Source organism: Ammospiza caudacuta, chromosome 7, assembly GCF_027887145.1.
Source record: "Ammospiza caudacuta isolate bAmmCau1 chromosome 7, bAmmCau1.pri, whole genome shotgun sequence".
Taxonomy (NCBI): domain Eukaryota; kingdom Metazoa; phylum Chordata; class Aves; order Passeriformes; family Passerellidae; genus Ammospiza; species Ammospiza caudacuta.
In genome coordinates this window covers 27576420-27595998 of record NC_080599.1, presented here as the reverse complement: position 1 = coordinate 27595998, position 19579 = coordinate 27576420, and positions in this window count along the sequence as shown.

The window sequence follows — 19579 nt, the reverse complement described above, 5'->3', positions numbered from 1 at the left end:
TTTTCCTTGTTCTGCTTTTAATTCACTGATGTTTTGACATCTGAAACTGCAGCTTTTTGTGTGAACAGGCCTGAGGCTGACAAAAGCACGAACTAAATGCAGCAAGGAGTAGAAAATGGGTGAACAAGCAAGCGAATTGGAGAACTGCCTGCTCACTTGGTCTAGTGAACAAATATTACTGCAATTTAGGTACTGAACAAACTAGACTGCTCCCTACTCCTTCAAAACTTGCAGAATTTGCTCATCGGGTCTCTCAGAACTGGAGATATCTACAAACTGTGGTCAGTGGGGTCCCCTCAGGCCTCAACTTAGAATAAAACTCAAATTCATGGTAGCAATAATGTCAATGGGAAGTAAACTTATTAAAGCAAATTATAAAAATAATAGGAAATCTACCATGAATCAAAATATAGAAACTTATATTTCAATTAGTGAAATTTGGTACATTCTACCAACTTATGTATTCTGCATTTTTAATGTAATTTTGTTTTATTTTTCATGAAGAACTATATATGCAAAGAGATTATTTTTAAAAGATAAGGTAAAAACTGTTTATATTCTAGGTTGTTTTAAGGATACAGTACTGTAGGTCTACTGTTGATCTCAAGTTTACTAAAATTCACATCTACGGTATAACTTAGAGAAAGCAAAAGGGAAATTATTTTAATTTAAAATTGCACACCAAAATAATGCAAGTAAAATTTTGAACCGTTTTGATAAGCAAGGCCTGTGGATGTTTTGACTGTTGCTCAATTAAAAAAAAAGTAAATATAATAGGTTTTTGAAAATAAATAATACAGTACTCCTGTGACATTTTTTCAGATGAACAATTTTTCAGGAAGATTACAAGGCTGAGTAGTCAGTTTTTGAGAGGTGCGGTATAGTTTAGTTGGTGGGCCTGCTGTGATTGGAATTGATTAATGGGTGTTGTGATAAGCATAGAAACAGATCAGTGGCAGCTTATCCTGCTTTCAGCTGTCACAGCTGTGCCTCTTCACTCTTCTTCTGGCCCTATCACACTCCCTGGCAGCCTTTAAAGTACCTCCTTCCCAGTGGAATTTCTGCAAATCATCTACTCAAATGCCAAGATACCCTAGAAGCAGCTGTGGCTGAGAAAATTTGTTCAGGCTCACATATTTGTTGTGATGAAGAATATTGCGTTAGAGAATCCTTTCCTCCCGCAGGAGGAAGCACTCTGTGCCATACCCTGAAGAGAGAGTTAAATGATGCTTCTGATGGGCAGGTGGGCTCCTTAGTCAAGAACTTTCAATGCTGGCTGGAACAGGAACACACTTTGCAAACCTGCTGGCTAAGAGATATCACTGCTGCTGCTGCTTGACACTTGCAATAAATAACCCCTGAATGTTAATTTTATTGCTAATGGCTTGAGAGAAGCAATGCTGTTACGTGCTTAAAATCCTGGAAGCTGCCTTTTTTGCTCTAATGCTCAAAAGATTTTCAAATGCAGGTTTTAGAAGTTCTGAATGTGCTTTGAAAGTATTTCCCTAGTTTCCTTAATGAGAACTGTGATCTCCACTGTGATCCCTGATGTGGGTAGTTTGATAGGAATCATGCAGTTTGAACAGAAAATTATAGGTATGTGGATTTTGTACAAAATAAAGATGGGACCCTGAGGTCCCTTCTAAGCTGGAATTCAATGAGCCAGATCTTTTATGTAACTTCATGGATTTGAGGAGGATAGCCCAGGAATAATGTGCTTTTTGGGATGTGAGACTTAATACTCTGTTGGATTTCTCTGATTAGTTACAAAAATATTTTGTTGGTTTTATTGGAAACAGAATAAGCCTAAAGCATGAAAATAACTGCACTACTCTTTCTGGACATTTTGTAGATTATAATGCTTAGGTGGTAAATAGTCTTTTTATGAAATCTCTGGGTGCTGTAAATAATTTTTGGCTTCTCTGTATGCTTTAAATGCCTGAGGCAGCTATCCCAGTATTATCAATAAATATTAAAATTTTTTTTTATCCAACTCAGGCAAATGAAATCTGAATTGAAAAGCAGATGATGCACACAGAAGGTCTCATCTCTGGCTAAATCTGCAAGATGTTTAACTGATCCACCAAGGTAGTGTACAGTTTATCCACTGTGGCAGTCTGTGAACAAGAATAAGTTTAGACTATTTGGGAAAATAAATACTCACAACTAAAAAAAGATTATTTGTTAAGTTTCTATTATAAGTGCATGTACAGTTCCTGTATTGTATATAGAGTCAACTAAGTCACATCAGTGGGAAACTACTTCTCAATGAGACTAAAAAAAAATCTTCTTTCAATTTTGAATTATATTTTACAGAGGAATATATCTAAGGCTGTTTTGTAAAATCATGTTATTTATTTATTCTATGATTGTATCGTGTGTCAGCTGTATTTTGTAATGTCTTCTGGCATAGGAAAGCAAACAAAGTCGTTTTACATTAATGACTTGTCTGAGACTGCTTGCCTATAATTCCACGCTCCTTTGCTATAGAAAAAACATGACCCTGAATCCTAAACAGCTTTTGAATAAAGGCACCTAAAATTATGATATGATAAACAAGTCCATAGGTTTATAACTTAGTGCTTTTGGTTTTCTTTATTTAGTGGGTCTTGCTTCAATTTAGATTTGCATGCTCTGCAATTAAAAAAAAAAGACATTTTAATTCAGTGCAACTTAGAATTTCCCTGTTTCTATACTATCTAGTGCTGCCAAAATTGAATCTTTTAAATGAGAACTGATTAAAAGGAAAGAAAAAAAATTGATTATATGTTGTTCACATGTAGTGTAATCGCTAAGTTTTCCACATCTTGATCTGCTACAGGGGGACTTGTTCTTTGGGAATTCAGCCTGCACTTTTGTCCTTCCTGTGATTTCTTATTTCAAGCTTGATAGAGAAAGCATCCACTGTTGTATCATTTCCTTAGTGCTAACAGCTTTTATTCTCTTCAACAAGTGTTTACAGAAAAGTGTTGATGCTTATTAATCTGTTTCTTGTCTTACAAATGTGCTTATGCATGATTTGTGGTAAAATTGGCATTTCTGACAGCTCTCAGTGTAATCTGCATAGCACAACAAGATTGTTACATTGAACAGATGTGGCTTGGAGTTGTTATTCTTCGTAATTGCCATCATTAAGTGAAAGCATGTGTCAATCAACTTTGTACTTTAAACACACCACTCATTTGTGAGACACATGCATCTGCATTTCAGCTACAGATCTAAATTACTTGGGCTTGAAATTTATTTCTGTTGTTTCTATTTAATACAATACTTCATGAAACAAATAATGCCCAAAGATGTCAAAGCAAGAGATCATCAAGTTAAGAAAGGCTTTACTGGGAGTTTGTGTAGATATAATTTTCTTTTTGGAGGGGGAAGAGAGGAGGGTGATGATAATAGATTCATTTTCCTTTTCTTGTGTAAAGAAAAGGCATTTAAGTTTAATTTTATAAATTTCCAAAGTCACTCTCCTATTTTGATGTTTATGACTTTCTTATTTGAGGGAAGGAGGTTCTGTTTAGTTTGATTATTTGGGGGCAAAAATGAACGTGCATCAGTAAACTGACATAATGCCTTTTAAGGATTAATGTTTGGTCATTAATGTCGCCAGAATACCTTGTGGGGTCACAAATGTTCATACTGGTAACAAACAGGATTAGATCAGGAAATTATATTTTGAGTAGAGTTGAAAACAACGGGGTCTTAGCCTGATTGCCCAACAAATGACAATAGAATCAGAGTGAAGCACACAATAGCAAGGACATTTGGAGATGACATTCATTTTCTCCTTGTTTCCTTCTAGGAGGACTTCAGTTCTTTGTGTCAGGCACAGTAGACATGATGGCACAAACTGGGGGTTTGTGGGTTTTTCACCCTGTCCTGTGACACCTCATCAGTGCCAAATAAGATGGACTTGTATATGAGGCACAAAGTGACACTCATCATGTTGAGGTGGAATTGCCTTCCATTTTTGAGGGTATTTTAGCCTCTACCATTACAATGAAAGCATTTGTTCCATGATTTTTAAATCTTCCCAAATTAATGAAAGAGAAAAACACAATTACACTTTTATCCTTTGATTTTCTTTTAGGTCTTTGCCTGCTGCATTAAAGATGATTCTGTTATTCTGGATGTGGTGTGTGACTCGAATCTACTTTCTGACCAAAAAAACCCCATTGTATAACTATTTTTTGGAATATTTCCTGAAAATATATTGTTCAGATCCTGCCAGAGGCACATAAGATTTCATATGAATGATATGAATGCTGATTATTTTTTAGATCCTAATCATCTTATCCTTATTGAATCTTCTAGAAGTACTGAAATAGAAATTTAAAAGAATTAATTTGAAAATTAGAAGCCAGATTAGCTACAGCCAAAGAATAAATAACAAAGAACTGGGAAATAACTCTTCATTTAATTGAATTTTGAAGAAAAAAAATTATTTGCAGTCCAAATGTAGTGCCTAATATAGAACCAGAAAAAACATGGGAATCACATGGGGAACAACACAGCAGTACAGTCTGACAGATAGTGAAATCAAGTGTCTGTTCTAATCTCAGCCCTTTCAGTTCAAGAAGAAACTTTCTGACAATCTCTTGGAAGTTATCTGGTAGCTGTGTAAAGCCAGTCCCTGGGAGGCAAGAAAACCAGGGCCATGCATTGATTAGTAATTAAATGGTCCCAGCCAATTTTGCACATTTGGTAATTTTCTTTGCCAATAATTTCTCCACCTGTTGATGGGGATGATATGTGGCTACTTGGAATTTATCACCATGCTGGTGAAGCAGTTTAGCAGTGTTGGAAGTCCCACAAAATTGCAATCTGGGGGCAGAGGAAACCCTGGCTGCCTCTGTGACTTTGGATAGTTGTCCGTTATATTTGCAGATTTCCAGCTGCCCTGTGTGGGAGTGACTGGACTTCTGCAGGTGCACAGTGTGTGGTGATTGTGAGTGGGGCTGGCCCAGCCTCATCCCCAGTGGGCGCAGCTGTGAGCAGCAGGTGAGCAGCACTGACAGCAACGAGCCAGGGAGTGCCCAGGGGCACTGAGCAGCCACCAAAGGGAACAGAGGGCACACAGGGGCAGGGCACCAACAGGAGGGGATAAAAGGCTGGGACAAAGAGCAAGAAGGGCAGAGCTTGCAGCCTCCTGAAGGGGTTTGGTGTTACTCTGTATGGGCAGAGCCTGAAGCCTTCTGGTAAGGTGTTACTCTAATTTAAATTAGAGTTAAATTTTATGGTGACACTCTGTGTGTGGTGGCCATCTCAACTGTGACGTGTGCTGTGGCATATGCTGTGATAGACTTCTATTGGAGCAAAGTTCTGGGAAGAAGATTTCCTCATACACTTTAGATTTAATATAATTTTTTTCAAAATAAGGAATTGAACTGTTGAATGGGCTGGAATTGAATGTGCCAAAACCTGCCTTATGTAGACCCAGCTATAAGTAAGACATGAGATGCCAAGGCAGCTTGCAATGGTGGTGTGCTAATCAACCCTCTCACCCTTTGTTCATAAGGAAGGTTGTAGAAACTAGAATGTCCTGATTTTATTTACCCCTGCCCTGATCTCCTGGGCAAGTGAAGTTCAGGGTAGATATTCTGATGTTTCTTGCATGACTGCATTGTCTCTCAGCTTTTTCAAGTATAAGGTATGAATAATGAAAATTTCCCATTTTCTTCAGTGCAGAGAATTGTACATGAAGTACCATATGAACGCCAGTTATCTATTGTTACATTCTCACACATCCTAATAAATGAAAATTTGGTTTCAAGAAGTAGGGGGTCATTTCTGATGCTTTTTCCTAATCAGTGCTTTTTCTTGCTCTTAGAAGTCCTCATAGTTGAAGATGGTGTTACATCTGCTTTTATGTTTTGTTGTAATGCTTTATTTTAAGTGTTTCAGAACATGTGTGTAGTATTTAGTAAAGACACATAGGACTGGATGGCACTACACGCAGTATAGACCAGACATAGTCTGCTGCTGTGGTGAAACCCCAGCATCTCTAGATTTCCTGCAGGCACACCTATTCTTTCTTGTATATTGTTATTTTAATGGTTGAACTTCCCAGGAAACTTGACGTGTTTGCTGTCAGACACCAGCTTTATTTCAGTTATTCTGCTGTGTTATGCTTTCAGTTACTTAAAATGTAAGGAAATATTATATGGAGATAATGAAAATAAGTAACTTTAAAACAAGATACAAACTTTTTTTACATATTTGATTTTATTTTGGCAGTTTACTTGGATTTCGAAGGTTAGTGTATTTTTTGTATTAATTGCTCTGCTTTAGAACATGATGTTTTATTTCTTGATGTTAGAGTCTTTCTATTTATTTACATGTGTAAAATGGATAATTGTTTAAACACAGTCTTTGCTCACAAAGATAACATTTTCATGCCACGAGGGCAGAAATAAGAAAAGAGAATAATCTGAATTTCACACTGTATGCAAACAGAGCAGATATTTTATTCAGTTCAAGCTTTAACACTTATATTTTTTTAACCTGTTGTATTTTAGGGAGATTTTACTATTGTTCTGCTAGAAGAAGCTTGTAGCTTCTTGAAGTGGGTGAAATAAAATATTTAAGTGTATTTGAAAAGAGAAGTAGAGTCAGAAGAGCCAGGGCCTTCTGACCACTGAGTTCTTCTGAAGCAGAAGTTACATTATGAAGAAACTTCTTCTTGAAATGTTCTTAAGATTATTATTTAAAATAAGCTGAAGGCATATTTTTTTTAAAAAAGTTTTGTTTTGGGTTCACAAGAAACAATGTGCTATTAGGCTATATTTAACAATAATTTGTATATCCTTATTCTAGCCCTTAGTGCTTGTAATTTGAAAAACCAGCAATTTTTTGAGAATTTAGAACTCGGAAGAAGTTTTAAATTTTATGTTCTAATCCTTTCTTTCCTCCTTGCCCCCATGATATTATTTAAATGGAGAAAGGCAGCTAAAAACATCCTTGGTTTTGTTGTCAGTTAAATATCAGAGTAATTTATTATACTCTAACTAGAAGCAATGAAAAAGCTCAAAGGTCTTTCCAACAGTAAGAGATTCTATGGTTCCATGAAAAAAATCCAATTTTTATCAGAGACTTATTTTATTATCTTGGAAATGACTGAGATTATTTTCTTTGGAAATGGCAGCTAAAGAATACATAAATTTATATCACTTTTACTTATTTTCAATACAGAAAATGAAGAGATTGAAAGAGTAGCTTAAGTTACTCTTACCCTCTGAAGCTACATAAGCTTGGAATTTAAGAAAGACATAGGAAAAAAAATGTTGTTTGCAAAGATATTTCACTATTCCATATGTGCTCAGAGATAGGCTTTTGTAGACATTCAGTGGGTATTCATTTCTGTTATGCATGTTTTATTTATTTTACTTTTTAATGTAGAGCCATAGACAAATTTAGCAGTAACTATTTAGGGATGTTATATGTCCCTAAAATGGGATGTGTTTGAAATCTGGGACAGGCATGTGTTGTGTTGAGAACAGTAAATTTCTTGTAAAAATCTACCTATTAGGGCATTTTCTCCTCCTGAGGTGCATATCTAGTTTTCATGAATGTTAATGAGGTTTATAGAACTGCAAAGGGAAATATGCACCAGACTATATGTTGTATATATGATATTAACATCCCATAGGGCTTTTGTATTCTCCTTCATGTGCAATGGAACCCAGAGATGCACAAAAGACCAGCTTTAGTCTGACATTTTGTTTGTTGTATTTGGCAAAATTGCTTTTGAGTGTAATTAGCTCCTGACAAACCTGTTCCTGTCCCATTTTGGCAGCAGTCTGGATATTTATTGATACACGTACATGTGAGCAAATTTAGTTACCTAAATATGAATTGACAGCTGAAAGAAAGCTTTGGCTTTCCCATGGTTTATGCTGGGTTAAAGGGGGATTAGTAGTTATTTTAGCTGTTGAAATTTCCACTTTTTGTATTCCCATGACTTTAGCCTTGTTTTGCTTGAATACTAAAATTATCTTCAGAATATTAATCCAGTGTCTTTGATCCTTTATTCAGTAGCCACAGCTCAAACAGTTCTGCTTGAATTTAAGATCTATTCCAAAACATGAAGGAAGCATTTTACCTGTGGATAATGAAATCTGACAGTACCTGAGCTGCAGGAGGACATGAAATCACTATCTATAGAAAATAATATTTTTTCTACATATTCAGGTTAAATGTGTGCACATCCTGGTAGCTGAAACATCTGTTTCTGGCTTGTTGTTCCTCATGGCTGCTTCTCAATTGGATTTCCTCAAGCAGGTCCAAAGCTTGTCACCTTAGCCAGGGTCTGTTAACTATCACCACTGGCCCCACATTAAGTAGGAGGTTCAGGGCTAAGCTAATAACTCTCCTGCCTTTCTGACTGATCACACTGATTCTCCCTGTGGCTACTTATCATGCTGTGCTCCTATGGGAGGGTTATCTTCTTTGTCTCTTCTTCAACTGGGAATTATTTTTGTTTTCTTCATTCCTAAGTCTTCAGGTGCTAATTCTGAAAGCCTCGTCACTTTCTGAAGCAGCTGTTTCATTTCAATCCATTGCTTCTCCCTTATCAGTTCCATGCTCTCACGTTTGTAAATTTTGCTGCTTTCCTTTTCTCTGGCTGTAAATGTAGCTGCTAATTTTTAAAGCAGAAGTTGTAACTAGACACAAGGCAGAACGGATGCAATAGAAACATGAACCTAATGCTGGTTTGTGTGAACCTTGAATTGGTTTGGTGTCATCACAGGCGAAGTGATTTTCCTGATTTTTCCTTTAGTGTATAGTGCTGTGTTACTCTTTAACATGTCCTGCGCAGCTGATTAGGCTGTACCTCCCATGAGCTTTGTGAGAGAGCTCAGGAGAACTGAGTGAGAGAGAGGAACCCGTGGAACTGCTGATTTATGGTCACTGGCTGCCTTGGTGCCTCACATACAGCGGTACCCAAGTCTGTGAAATTGTTTCAGCTGGCTTTAAGGGGCATTGAGTAAGGCCCAGATAGACTACCAGGGTATTCAGTGGAGGCTATTTTGCTTGTTGAGAATTTGAAAAAGGATGATGGTAGTACAGGCAAATCCATGTGTCTTCCCTGGAAATCCTTCTGTGGAATTATAGAGCTTGTTGTCCTATGATTGGAAAGGAAAAATAAGCCAAAAAGAAAGAACTTTAATCAGATTTGGATAGTGTATCAACACTTTGAGATATATACAGTTAAAACTGAGTTTATTTAATTCTCACATTGGGATCTGGTGTGCTGGTTTGGCTTTTTGATTCTCCCTGTCTTGGATATGATGCTTTATGTCACCTGTATTAACTGTTCACTTGATAAATGGAAAAGATACTGGTGTAAAGTGTTTGACAGAATTTGTGTTTCAGGGAAAACTCAAATTGTGTGGAGAAAAAAATTGCCAAAGAGAAAAAATATTGTTATCTTTCCTGTATTTAGGTCTGGATAAAAGCTTCCTGGGTCATGAATAATACTGTGGAGAAGTGAAATGTTGTTTTGTTTTACTGAGTGAAACTAGTCTCTCATCCAGTTCAGCTTGGGTTTTTGTGTGCATGTGAAGAGATCAACACAAGGATAGCCCTGTGTCTTGTGAAAGGTAGCTTTTCAAATTGAAAACAAGGGTGAACGTTGCATAACTCTCACACACTTGTGTTTCTCACCTTTTGTTTTACTGTACTATGGTTAGCTTGGGATTAGCCAGATAGTCACAAAACTTGGTATAAGCAGGGACATGAAAATATATCTCCTCAATGAACAGCTAGTTTTTCATCCTGCTCGCTTTCACTTTATCATGCCAGTAATTGTGAAGGCTGAACTGAGTTATTAGGCACTCGTGAAAAATTTTAATGATTTAAAATAAGATTTCTCCAAATCTATTAAGCAGCAGTATTTTCAGTCCATGATGTAGTACTGCAAGCTCTTAGATATCTTTTAAAGGTAATGAAATGAAGGAAAATAGGCAATGGCAACAGATGAGAAATGGAATCTGAACTGAGATGCAGCCTAAATAGGAGTGATCCCCAAATTGTTCATGAGATAAATCTTACAAGGTTGCATAACATATGTCAGAAATAGCTGTAAGTGAAGACGAGAGAACAGCAAAGACAAAGAATGTTGGAGTCTGAAATGTGAAGAAAATAATGGCAGAATTAATAAGGAGGGCTGACTGGGAAAAGATTACAGGAAGAGGTAGGGATGTCTGGAAACATGACAACATAGATAAAAAACCAGAGAGCAATTGAGCACCCAAACCTCTGTGTGACTGTGGATTCCAGACAGACATGGCAGACAGTAGGACAAGAGAATAAGGATTGCCATCACAGAAGTTCTCTTGCTGATTAACAAACTCTTTTAAAATTTCTTCCTTTAATTTCTTGCTCACCTATGAGTAGTAATTTCATTGTTTCTTACTGTCCTTTAGTCATAGTGTCCTTCTGGATCTCATATTTTCTGACCCACCCTCTTCTTTCCATTTCTAATTTATTGTTCTGTTTTTCCTAAAATATCTGAAACTCTCTTCTTTAAATAATGTTTTTGGGTCACAAGTGGTGTGGAAATGTTGCTGCTAGAAGAAAATTCTTGCCAGATTTTTTTCAATTTTTGTTCATTAATGTTTAAATTTTTAGAATGTTTTATAAATATAAAACATTACTAGCCAAGCTCTGACTATAACTTACTCTAAGTCTCATTCCTAGCTGATTAAATTAGGACAGTGATCTACATGGCCAGCTCAGCTGAACAATGCTAGACAGGAGATTTATTATTTCAATCACTAAAACTTGCTGGGGAGTTTAGTGCACCTCCCACCCAATGTAATGGCCACATTTTGGTTTAAGTTGTGTGTGGTTTATTCTCTACAGAAAGTCTAAACTAGGCCACTTGAACAAAATTATGAAACTGAGAAGCCTGTATCTCTTGCATTTTTTAAAATCTGCAATATAAAAATAAATTTAATAGGAATAGATAGAGCATTACAAATACTAATGAAAAGTAAACAAAAATAATATTTGTCTTTCTGTGATAGTAGTCTGCATAGTTACTTAAGCACATAGAATACTAAAAAATATTGCTCAGAATGAAATACTGCTTTCTAAAACATGCTTTAATTAATTCTGCAAATATCAAAAATATGACTCTGACCATGTAGAGGAAAGCAAAGAAGGGAATAAAGAGAGGGAAAAGACGCCAGAAAAGTTATTCATAGATCTGTAATGATCGGAAGTTTATTCTAGGGTTGAGGCAAAACTTAATGGTTCATAAATAGCAAATTCATTATGTTTTTAATACTCAGGTTATATTAACACTATATAACATCTTTATGGTACCATTAGTACCACTTAGTCTTAAACTAAGTTTGGGAATAAACATTTCCAAATTTTTTTTTTGTGGAACAATTGGCCAAATAAATTATTTTTACAATAAATATTACCTGATTAGTGCATGACTCCTTCAATCATAAACAGACTTATAAATGTTTTATGCCAACTCTTGCACTGTATTCTTAAATGTTAACAAATAAATTTATTTTAAAGGCCATATCAAGGTGAAAACACCAGGGCCTTAGGCAGCAGGACAATACATCACAGAGCCATTTCTCATTCAGTTACAGTAATGGCAAAGGATATGTTAAGACATAAAATGTGATATGGTTTGTTAAATATTCATTTATAATTTGCATTCATTATTAAATCATGTGTTAGAAATAATCTTTAATCTCAAAAATACATAATGTGTCATGAAGTCTATTTGAAAGCATAACAATAAATATTTTATGCTTTTTATGTTGCTTTTTAAAGGTTGACTAGAATGCACCAAAATGCTTGTCATTAATGTAATTTAATTATTCCAAGGAGATTTGGTCTACACTGAGGTTGATTTCAATAATTTATTTGAACCTTTAGGTCAATATAAAATAAATACCTGTTTGGGAGATGGGCTGTTGTATGATTAATGACAGCTGAGCTCCCCAGCCCTCCATACAAGGCTGTAGCTCATTGTCTGCAGCCTTGCGGTGCAATGCGGTGGCTCCGAGAGCTCGATTTTCCCGAGGTCCCGAGCAGTTTGCTTGGTGATTCCAGGGCAGCTGCTTCATTGCTGGGGACTGCTGGAGATCTCCTTTAGATAACACAATAGCTTAAACACTTCTACTGCTGGGAGCTGCACTGCCTACAATGTCCTATTTCTAAAGATCCATGGATCTGCTATTCCATTTCCAGTTCACACCCTGCCTGTATGAGAGGGGTGAGGGTGACGGAGACGTGATTTGTGTTGTAGGAGACTAGGAGCTACTCAACGAACCATGTAAAAACAGTTCATTAAAATTTTGGTGCGCTTGGCTGCTTAATGCAAAGAGAGCTTTATTGCTGTCTTATAAAACCTTAGTAACTTCAGGCTGGAGTCAGATCAATGCATCCATAGTAATTCAGACAAATACCCAGTTTAGGTTAAGAATCACCAAAAAATTGGCAAGAAGTAATAATCTTATTTCCAAAATAAAACCCACTAGCGTATTTATCGTGTACAACTGCAGAACAGCCATACTTAGTAAAAGATTTTTGGACAGATCTTGTGTCAAGATTCCTCTGGATCTTTTCAACCCTTACGTGACTGTTAGGTGGTATCTGAGCTGTTTGGGCATTTGCTAATTAGCAGCACTTGTGCCAAGGCTCCAGGAATACTTGGGATGTTTTTAAGGTATGTACTGTGTGTGCCCTTTACACCACACTTTATATATGGCTCTGGAAGAATTCTGGTTATCCTACTTTTGGGGACTACTACAAAGAAAAAAGTTAAGGCTCTAATTATACTTCTCACTTAAATGTTGACTTGACACATGAGTAAGTGCTTATTTGAAAATAACTACATCAGTGAAATGGCCTTGTTTTTAATTTGTCCTGAACAAAGTGTGATTGCTCTAATTAGATGCTATGGGATTAACATTAGCAAAAGTAAATCCACAGTCAAATGAAGTTTCCTGGTTCCTGTCAGAGGCAGTGGCAGAGAAAAGTAAAGTTGTTCATACCAGCTTAGCAGGCAATGAGCAAAGACTCTGCAAGGAGAATGTGCCATCCTGGAGATTGTCCAAAAGCAGAGGAGCTGGCCTGCACAGGAACCTGCAGGAGAGTGGGTGGAGCTGTCTCAGAAGCCGTGCTGGGCTGCCTAAAAACTCATAATGAATTGGGTAGTGATTAATTAATTTCATTACTTTTAATGAAACAAACTTCCCTCCCTGAAAAGCAGTGCCCTCATTGAACAGTAGGGAATCTTCTCTTATTACTCACATTCTTCTGAGAACTGCTAAGAGAGGAAAGGAGTCTCTTTAAAAGATGCATAGTCAGAGCAAACCCCTGACTCCTAATCAGCCACATCCTCTCCCTATCTTTCTGGAGAATATGGACCATCAATTTCCCCATAAGATGAAGGGGAGGCAAAGCAATAGTTTAGCATCCTATGCATTATCTCTCTTTTTATGATTACAAATAGAGCACTTATGTTCACTGACCCATATCTCATACCAGACATCAGTAGCCAGGTCCAGATTTAGGTTATTGTTCCAGCATGGGATTAGGCCATGTGATCAGAATCAAATTTATCTAATATGATTACTTGATTGTGGCCTTTCTTACTGGGGCTGTATGTATGCACAGCTGAAACTTCAAGACATAAAGCAAATGCTCTTAAGGCCCAAAAGAACAGTTGTCAGTGTTTTCACAAAGAGCTTCAGAAAGGTTGAGGAGACACTCTCTATTGGGTTAATTAAGCTGTCCTTTTGCTTGCAAGTTTAAAAGGGAAAAGTGAGTTTGCTCCCCATGTGGCTTTCCAAGTTTAAAAGGGAAAAGTGAGTTTGCTCCCCATGTGGCTTTCCCAAACTCTTTCAGCTGTAGCTCTAAGCTTAAATGACTCTCAGTCCTGCAGCATATCAACTTGATGTATGTAATTGATTGCTAAACATTTTTTGCAGCCTGTTAAATGGTAAGGCTAAAAAAAAGTAATATGTGAATGTTGATTAAAGTGCTTTTGTAGAGAGGGGTCAGAGATATTAGCAAGTTTAAAAGCAAGTGTGAGCTCTGCTGTGGTATGGTACTTCTAACCTGCACGCTTTATTTCACATAATTGATCCCACATGTTTACTCTAAGGACATTTTTGTCAGGTTTCAAATGCAAATATTAGAATGCATTTAGAGTAGGGTGTGCTTCAGTAAGGACACTATGCAGAATGCTCAGCAATGTAGATTGTTGGTATTATAATGGCAATGATATAAAAGGAATAATTACAGTAGCTTGTAATTGTGTGGTGAGGTAAGAGGAAAAAATATCAAGGTGTAAAACCTCAGAGTAATAGTAAATCTGAAATGGATGAAGACATTAAAATTATAATTCTCAGCAATTTTGTTTTCATTATAATTTGTGGGGTTTTTTGAAAATAACTGACATAAAACACAATGTGTTTTCCAGGGGTTTGTGATAACTGGGCAAAAAATAGAATCTGTCACAAAATCTTTGTAGCTTCTTTTATTGAGAAAGGTATGATGTTGTTACACAAACAGACTGGAAAATATTCTGGATGTACATCCAGGAGGTTTTTGCAATGATTGGGTATCTGCAACTGAACAAATGGTTTATAAATTTGTTAAAAGGCAAAGAATAACTCCCCAGTCCTTGTCTGGGAAACAATGCCTCAAAAGTTTAAAAAGCACAACTTTTAAATAACAATATGATTTTCTATATTTTTTTCTTTGAATTATTAGCATTGTTAAAGAAAATGTGGAACTTTCTAGAGTTGCCCAGCCAAGTTAATTATCAATGAAATTCACAGGATTAGAAGAAAAGTTTGGTCATTACTATTTCTCTCTAGCTATGCCAGTTAATGCTAGTCACAAAAACCCATTTACTATGAGCTGTACACAGACACATCTGACTGAATATAAATTCAGAACTTTGTGTATATATTGTTGAGGAACTAATGCATAAAAGCAAATTCTAGTTTGCACTGATCAAAGCAGGATTTGAAATATTCATTTGGGGGTGCAAATTTCAGTGTTTGTTGTACAGAACTTCTTGACTGTCCCCTTCCTTTCCATAGCATGGTTTGTCTGTTTTTCCTAAAAATACTAAATGTAGACGCTTTATTATATTGAATACTTTTAAAATAGATTGAAACATAATTTGTTCTCTGGAATGTGGTAGTTCAACAGTTATTTTCCAAAAAGATGTTCTATATTTGTATCTATGCTATTGGAAATTGCACAGAATATTTGTCTGGATGGTAAAGAGTAGCAGGGGTTTGCTATAATTAAGTCATAACATTATTTTAATTGGTAATAGCATCTGCAAATTATATGTACCTCTTAAAAGAATGAGACTCAGCTGAAGTGATTTATTTTAAAAATTGCTCAAAAAGTTATATTTCACTTCTGAGATTTTAGATTAATTTATTTTTCATGTAATCTAAAACTATAAATGTTAGTAAGATGACCCTAATATCATTTCAGCTTCCCCATTTACCCATAATTAGAAACAATGCTCCTAATGTTGTAGGTTTTATTTTGATATGCTTAAAGATAAGACAAAATGGGTTTAATTAAAACAAACTCCAGTCTTTATTAGGGTGCTACTTCTAAAAGGTTTTGAGTCTGTTACAACTTTTTAGCTGCATAGGGCAGTATAAATTACCTAAAATGAACATAGACTCAAAACCAGACAAAAGCTACTCACAAGAAATCTACAAGAAATTGTAGGGTTAAAATGACTGGGAAAGTGACAAGAGGAAAGGAGAAAGGAGTATCTCTCTTAACATGGTCTGATTTTTTTTTTTAATTTTGCAGAAGATTATCAGTAAGACTTTTTTTTCCTGCACAGTATCTTGTTTATACATAATTATCTATGTGTCTGACATTAACTTGAAATCTTTGTAACCCAGACAATATATTTCTGGAATAAGTTTCATTTAAGACAGCAGAACAACAGTGAAGTTAGAAACATGTTTGTGTCTTTTTTTTTCATGACTAGCCCATGTCTATTCTCTATGAAATTGATGTCAAAAAAGTATTATATATTTTCAGTGGGAAATAGAAGGCTGCCCTCTACTATCCTTGTCAGGACGTCGTATCCCTTTAATCATACTTTTCATTTCAGTACATTGAAATTTCCGTTACCAAGGACAACATCATAAATAAAAGTGTTTGTGAAATTTTTACCTGCAGCTTCCTAACTTTGTGCATTAGGCATGAGACTAGCAGAGAGGTGGTCAAATGTGAAAATTTATAATCATTTATTACGTACGGCTGAAGCGAGAAGGGAATAAAAGCGTGAAGGCATACATCTATAAACTGGAGCAGAAAAGCTTAAATGAAAAGTAAAGTGAATTTCTGTGTCTTGTCATAAAGTAATGAGAAGCTAGAGCTTTATTCATAGCAACCCAAGATGCATTTACTCTCAATCTAGGTTTAGCAGTAAATGCTTCCCTGATGTATTGCTTTGGACTTACAAAGAAATATTTGTGCTCTACATAATAGTATAGTTAGGAGAATTACTGCATGGCTGAGGAGATTCTATAAAGGTTTATAGCTGGTGCTGTTACTGTAATTTAATCACAATGTAGCTAATGTAGTACTTTAATATCACACGTTACTTTTTTATTTACCATTTATTAGTAGCTGACAGTCAATCATCACCACATCATAAACAAATCACACAGGATTCTGGAGGAACCCTGAAGTTCCAGAACAGATGCACTGTAGCTCTTACATGTGCTCCATAACAAACTAGCCATCAAATTATTTTTTTAATGGAGTAATCATGTAAGTCAGGGTTCTTGTTTTCATTCAGTTTTCAGCCAAAGAAAATGTTTTTTTGCCGTGAATACAAATAGCGTTGCAAATTGTGATATGTGTTGGAGTTAGCACTCTTCTGCAAGGAATACAGGAGAATGTCTTTAAAAACATGAATATTCAGGTAAAAGGCACCATGTACATACTGATGAATGCATTTATACAGACTAAGAATTGTGTTCTCTTGCTTTCAGCCACCTTTTTGTTAGGTTTGCTGTGTTAGATTTGCTTTGTTAGATTTGTGAATGGAGAAAGTAAATGTAGCAGAGTCCACCAAGAGGTCTTGAGGCACTGAAATCACAAAAAAATATGTTGCAATAAGAAGGATTTTTTATCTTAAGAGTAGTAATTTTATTGCCCTTCTTAGATGCACTGTAGGATTAATTTATCTCAGGTTTGATTTCATGATCAGGTTTTAGTACAGAATCACAGTATTTCTCTGAAGTCACTTATGCTAGCAAAATAAAATGCTGATTGGAAGTCCAGCCCCTTTGGGCTGAAACCTGTGCTTCTCTCAAGATCCTAAAGATCTTTTAATTGCAAACAAAATCTTTGTTTTCCAGTCCTCTCCAGCTGTGGGGGAATGACTGGTAACCACCATCAGACTGCCATGCTGATTAATGTGCAGCAGTAATAAGCCCCTCAGAGATGTGTGTTTGTGGGCTATTGGTGCATGTCCTGGGTGTGCTGCAAAGAACAGCCTGAACACCTAGGGCCTTCAATCACTTGAAAGGCTTGCCAAAAAGTCTAGTAATGCACACCCTGGCATGGCTTATTGCTACTAGAATATCTCTCTTTAATTCAAATTTCATGGAATTTACCCTTTGATGGTGAAAAATTATTCCTAGAAGAAAAATGTAAAATCTTTGGAGGAGGTATATGGGAAATCACCTTGCTTTGCCATTAAATAAATTAGAATATTAAATCTTCTCTTTCATTCAGCATTGTCTTGCTTATGTCCACAGGTTCTCCCAACCAGCTGGACATTTTCAAGTATTAAATGTGATGTAAAAGGATTGCTGTTGACTTGACTTTTCTTCGCTGACTTTAAAAAAAAACAAAACAACTCTCCCCACTTTGCTATTAGGAGAGGCCTGTGAGCACTCTTCTCCCTAAAATTACTGGGAAAATATTTTAGGTCTTAGTAAACCTATGAGTTTATGTATTTATTGGCTCTGATATATTTTTAAAAGGAACCTGAATCAGTCTGTATTCCGTTGTAGTTAGTTTAGGTAAATGGATAGTTGTGCCAAGTACAGCCAACTGAAAATGGCTACTGAATGTTTAAACATTATTGGTAATATGTAAAAAAATATTGTGAAAGGAAGAGACTGGTAAAAACCATCCTCATTTTTGTCTGTAGTTTCCCTTTTCTTTTGAATGGCTCTCTGTGTACAGTCACTTTTGGTGCATTCTCAAAAGGTCACCAGAGATCCAATTTAAATCACACTGCACAGAGATCCATTAATTTTTAGACATTATGTGCTATTGTGCGCTGTAACTTCTAAGGGCACTTTCTGGTTAAATTTACAATATATTGAATTTCAGACACTAACCTCTGCTTTTGAAAGGAGGATTTAATACCAGATGCATTCAATTAATGCCACTGTATCCATATCTATTCAAAACCTATATTATCCTTGAAAGCTGTAGAATGATTGTTTCTTTACAGAGTTAGTTTTAAACAGTTACTCTGCTGCTGATGTTTGGGACCAAATTTCTGGCATTAAGTCCTTCTGTTCCGATCTAATTTTATTGTAGCTGCCTAAGCAGCCTGATGCAGTTTCCTAATTTTCTTGACTCTTTCCTTGTCTCAAGTTGTCCTTTCCTTTCCTCACAGACCTGCTGATCATGGTGCCCCCAAGTTGCTCTGTGTCTTATCTGGGGAGTGGCTGCTCTCATTTCTTGTTCATCATGTGTGTAATGTTGCCAAGGATGCCACTCTGTGAAGAGTGGGAAGGCTGGCAGGAAAATGTTCCATGACTGTTCTGGGTGGTCACTGGGATGTGAAAGAGATGCTGCAATGCAAAGTGAGATGATTCTTTGGATATAAAACTTAAATGTCTGCTTTCCATAAAATAGATTGTTAGAGCACTCTGTCTCACTTACAAGCTAATGTGGAAATAGACCCTATTTTCTTTCCTTACCACCATATGCTTAACTGAATTATGAATTATTTAATGCTGGGCAGAAATTAAAACTTGGTTTAACAGAAATGTTGTATGAACTTGCATTGCATTCTCAGACTGTTTTTCTAAAAATGAACCTTGAAAGTGTGAGTTGGTTTTAGGTGTAAATAATTTGGATTTATGCACCTTTTAAAAATATACTTCTGTGAGGTCTTTAAAAATTCCCAAATGAAGCCAAATGAAACTTTAAAGTTTCTGGGGTGTTTTTTATTGGTCTATGGTGCTGATTGGGGTTTTTTTGTTCCTATAAAACCCTCCCCTCCCCAGTTAAAATATTTTTATTTATTTTGATGTGAGAACAGAGAACATATGCATTTTGGGTCAATCCTGTAGTATCAATTAATTTCAGCGCCTATTTTGAGACAGAATTTTAAAAATCAATTATTTATAGAGTTCAGTGATTTCTTTTTGGGGGGGGTGTGTAAGGTAAAGTGCTTCAAGTTTTTTTCATTAATTATACCTGAGATACTGGTTTGTGTTTAGTGTTTTTCAATCTTTTTCTAGAGGTTAACTATCATCCTCAAGTGAGCAGTTTAAGGATTCATTGCATACTT